The sequence below is a fragment of the Palaemon carinicauda genome, chromosome 22 (assembly GCF_036898095.1).
Source record: "Palaemon carinicauda isolate YSFRI2023 chromosome 22, ASM3689809v2, whole genome shotgun sequence".
NCBI lineage: Eukaryota > Metazoa > Arthropoda > Malacostraca > Decapoda > Palaemonidae > Palaemon > Palaemon carinicauda.
Genome location: NC_090746.1, coordinates 57959053 through 57964745, shown reverse-complemented (window position 1 = coordinate 57964745; position 5693 = coordinate 57959053).

The following is a 5693-nucleotide window of genomic DNA, read 5'->3' as shown; positions in this document are numbered from 1 at the left end:
ATTGGTGTACAAGATTGGATTAGACTTCCTAGCATAAATTTTTTACAAGAGCAAAACTCTATCGTAAGTAGAAAATTATGTTATGATGAAAATAGTGTATAGTCCCATACAAGTCGAATCATTTACTATTCCCACATATGGCTATTTTCATTCTTTTGGGGGTAAATGTTTATATATTAAGCTGAACAATAGAGTCAATAACATCGTTTTTAGAGTAACATTGATTAATCTTACATAGGGTAGGCTACAACCAGTTGTCCAACAATAGCAGAATATGTTAGGTCTATGGTAAAGGCTAAGACTGCGTACAAAACAGGTGGTGATAACCCCCAGGTGTGGGTACGAGAAGGCTAAAGATGATAATGGAATTAATAAGATTTTTTCTATCCAGCGTACTCTACCCTGTTTATAAATTACCGGTCTCATTTTAATTATTAAATCACCAAATTTAAGCTTCAGGCAACTGCCCTCACCTGTCAAGTCACTGCTATTGTGGATGCAGCTTAGGTTAGGTTAGGAAATGTTTACTATACATTTAATTAAAGGAAAAGTTTTGTGAGTTTAGATATTGGGTTCAGATAGGAAATTGATTGATTATATTTAGTTAATTATAAGTTTACTTGTTAATATATATATATATATATATATATATATATATATATATATATATATATATATATATATATATATATACTTTAAATGTATATAGACAGATGAAGTTTAATTGTAGAAGTTAAGTGTATATTGTATTGTAATATTGCATATGGAGGGGAAGGGATGAAGTAATGTTATATTGAGATTATTTTGGATTATATGCTAATAATATCAAATAGGAACTTTAGTACTGCAATACTGTATGCAGATGAAAACTCACCAGTATATTTCACAAATAGATCTTATGTACACATATACTGTATGTATACATAGGCGACATATGTAATGTTTATATAGATAGATAGATATGATAGTTTTGTCACAAACTAGTGTTATTTACATATGTTTATACTATATATATATATATATATATATATATATATATATATATATAGTTACTATATATATGATACAGTATATATAAGTATGTTTGTACATATGCATATATATTGTATATGTATTTGTATACAGTATATATATATATATATATATATATATATATATATATATATATATATATATATATATATATGTGTGTGTGTGTGTGTGTGTGTGTAAATGTTTCTGTTTGTGTAAGAATCAGTTGAACAGAAGGGACTTTAAAGCTGAGAATTATAAAAAAAAATACATAATCAAGGATTGAAGCCTGGCTCTCTTTAAATGTATTTAAGACATTTCTTTAGGTTCTTGGCTTCTAAAGTATGTGTAAATATCATTATCATTAGCCATAACTAGGCTACTACAGGCCAAAGCTTTAGACATTGATATAATATGTAAGAGGTTGCAGTGATTAAAAGACAGGACTTGATGGCTTGGGTGCTAGGTAGAGACTGCCCTTTATTCATACGCTACATGGGACTACATGATACCACATCCCCCTTATCACATAGCCTATAAAGAATTGATTACACATAGTAACTAATCTGGTACAAGTACAAAGAGATAAACAATGAAAGTTCCATATTCAAACGTATTCCATTGTTTTCATCCCTTCACAATAAACATGCATAGTACAATTTGTGATTGTGGATAGTAATATAAACATAATAGCTATTATCTTTGCAGACTTTGGTCCGAATAGTGTTGGTTACAGCAGGGCAGTCATAAACATGAAAATAAATGGCAAATTATAAATTTTTTTTTTCTTTTTTTTTTTTTGATGCAAAGAACAACAACACCTAAAATATATTAAAATAAAATGGAAACTTGATACACATGTAACGACAGTGTTCGAAATGGAGCCTGTTCTCCAGTCCGAGACTCGTAAATTTTCAAATAAAATTCATTATCACATCACTTATCAGTCCTGAGACTGATAACTTTTCTTGAGTTTCAAACTCTGGTAACGACCTCTCAGAATTTTCGGTCATGAAACGAGGGGGGGGGGAGTTGTATATTATTATTTAACTTAACATTTTATGGGAATTTATGTGACCGCGTTACTTTCAATATATCTTGATGGGGTTTTCACCAGCCGTCCTGACTTGGTATACACCGCTGTCGGGTCTGTAGTGTTATCACTAGTTGCGGGTCTTTGGTGGGTTATTTCGGTCTCACTAGGTGGCGGCAGCGATATATCGGCGGGTCATGGTGGAGGCTGTGCTGATGATGTTGGAGCCTGCTGCCGGGTGTTGGACGGTTCTGTATTTGTCGCGAGCGGTGTCGGACGGATGTGGGACCGGTTCCTCCTAAGGCACGCTCCGTTTTGGGCTTCCACAATGTATGATTGGGGTTCTTCTGACTTACGTACCACTCTGCCTGGCACCCATGTGTGGCAGGCCTTGTCGAATATTCGGACTGGTTGTTCGGGTTGGAGGTCTGTGAAGTGCCGTTGTGTCCGATTTGGTTCTAAGCGATCCTGGAGGTGGTTGCGGGTCGTGATGTGTGCGAGATGTGGTTCGTATCGGCCTGGTAGGTCAGTGGTCACATTGCGACCAAACATGAGCTCTGCGGGGCTGGTTGTCTTATTGTCGATCGGGGTGGCCCGTAAGTGGAGTAATGCAGTATGCATATCACCGCCTGTCTCAAGGCATTTTTTGATAATCGCCTTGCATGTTCCAACTGCGCGCTCCGCGAGGCCATTGGACTGAGGGTAATGTGGGCTTGATGTGATGTGCTCAATACCCCAGGCTTTTGTGAAGTCCCTCATGGCTGCTCCCGTGTATTGAGGTCCGTTGTCTGAGACCAGGGTTTTGGGGCATCCGAACAGCGAACACAGGAATTTGAGGTGGTTGGCCACACTTTCAGATGACAGGTTTTTTAGTTTGGTGACTATCGGGAATTTTGTGAAATAATCAGTTGTGATCAGATATGTCTTGTGGCCAATTTGGAAGATGTCCAAAGTGACTTTGAACCAGGGCATTGGGGGAATGTCATGATGCGTGGTTTCACTAGGACTTTGCTGGGGCTGGTACTTCTGGCATATGTCACATGCCCTGACCTTGTCCTCTATATCCTTTGCAATGTTGGGCCAGAATACACACTCCCGTGCCAGGGCTTGTGTTTTTGTGATCCCTTGGTGGGACCGGTGGAGCTGGTCCAGTATCCGGCCTCTGACCTCTTTGGGGATGATAACTTGTCGCCCTTTGAATATGACTCCGTCTTCCACGGCAAGGCATTCTCTGTATGAGAAAAACTGGTGGATATCGGGGTGACAGCCTTTTACTGAGGTAGGCCAACCCTCGATGATAGTATGCTTGAGAGTGCGCAGAACTGGGTCGGTGTCAGACCTATGGCTGACCTCTTCCAAAATCTGGGGACCAAATTTTATGAGTGCAACTGATATCACGTTGATGTCATCTAGTTACAGTCCGTCCACTCGTGTATCCAAAGGGATTTCCTTGTCATTTTGTGGGTTAGGAAGGCGTGATAGGGCGTCGGAGAGTACAAGGGTTCGTCCTTCCTTGTACTTGACCCTCATGTCATACCCCTGCAGTTTCAAGAAGAGATGTTGTAGTCTAGGTGAGGCACTGATCAGTGGCTTCTCCCAGATATTAACAAGGGGTTTGTGGTCAGTGACAGCTTCGAAGTCTCTTCCGTATAGGTAGGTATGAAATCGTTGCACGACGTGTACTAGTCCAAGGGCCTCTCGCTCGATATTGCTGTAATTTGCCTACGTTGGTGTCAGGGCTTTGTTGGGGAAGGCTATTACCTTCCCGTCTGGATGAGGGCCGCCCCGAGGCCTTTTTGCGATGCATCGACTTCTAGATTCACGGGTCGAGTTGGGTCATAGTAAGACAGCGTGCTTGATGGCGCTATTTGGCGTTTCAGGTGTTGATAGGTGGATTCATGGTCTTCTTCCCATTGGAAGGGCACATCTTCCTTGACCAGATCTCGAAGTCTTTGTGACTGAGCTGAGTAATGTGGTACATAGGGGCTGAGGTAAGTCATTACTCCCAGGAATCTCTGTACAGTGAACCCTCGCTACTTCGCGGTTCGACAGTCGCGGATTCACCACTTCGCGGGGTTTTTCCATAACCCATATATATATACATATCGCGGATTTTCCGGAAAATTCGAAAATACCGCGAAATCTGAAGACAACCAAATACGATATTTTGTTACCTGTAATTCCATTAATACTGTAATTAGTAATATCTGTTCTTACTGATTGTTCATTGCATTACATATGATATATAATTCAGCACAGAAAGAAATAAAACACGAAAAGAGAATGTGATCATACGATAATTCAGTACTGTATACAGTACGTAGTAGAATTAAATCGAACATGAAACGCAAATCAGATGCAGTCATACCATATTAGAATGGTGTAAGGCTGCTGTTGGCTACTACTGTACTACAAATGTAATGGATGTGCTTCTTTTCCATGAATCTTTTGTATGTATACGTACGTAGTACTGCATCCAATAATATTCTTTGTTGCAAAAATCACATTTCGAATAAGCGTACGAGAGAGAGAGAGAGAGAGAGACACACACATCCTACAACAAAAGCGTAAAATAGCGTACGTAAAGCTGTATTATTATTATTGTTATTATTATTATTATTGTTGTTGTTGTTGATAAAATTATTATTGTTATTATTATTATCATTATTATTATTATTACAGTATTGTACTGTATTATTATCATTATTTATTATTATTACGGTATTTACTTAATCTACGTACGTTCGGTATGCGCGGGGCATCTTCTATGAGTTGGTAACCTACGCATCATAGTACTGTAAGACAAGTTGTGATTGGTTCAAGCGCTGATAGATGACGAATCAGAACTCAAGTTTTGTTATCTAGCCTGTGATTGGTGTTTTGCCATCATCTCCTACCCGCAGCATCTAGGTTCTCGCGGGGCTGGATCGTCCACTCTCTGTTACCGCGTATCGCTGAGTAGACGTTCTTAAGTTTGTGAATCTGTGCTGTGTGCGACTTTTTTAAGTTGAACTTTTTGTTACTGTAAATCCTACTGTAATGGCTCCCAAGCATTCTGCTTCTCTTAAGGCTGGTAGTGAGCATAAACGCCACCGAAGGATGATGACGATAGCTGAGAAGGTTACGCTTCTCGACATGTTAAAAGATGGTAGAAGTTACGCGGCCGCTGGCCGCCATTTTGGCATTAGTGAATCTACTGTTCGCTATATCAAGAAGGACGAGGCGAACATTAGAAAGACGGCTGCAATCACCTTTAGCAGATCAGCGAAGCGAGTCGTTACAACGCGTAATAAAACGATCGTACGCATGGAAGGTGCTTTAGCTGTGTGGATTGCCGACTGCCGGAAGAAGAACATAGCGTTGGATACGAACACCATCCAAACAAAGGCTTTGAGCTTATATGAGAATTTTGCTGCAAAGGAACCTAAAGACGACGACGGCAACCATGCTGAAGATGATGATGATGCAGATGATCCTCAACCAGGGACATCCACTGATTCCCAGCCTCAGAAACGTTTTTCCGCCAGCAAAGGATGGTTCGCGAAGTTTCAGAAACGCTTCGCCCTGAAAAGCGTTTCCCTGCATGGGGAGTCTGCTTCCGCTGACACTGCCGCTGCTGAAACTTACGTGAACCAGACGTTCAAGAATA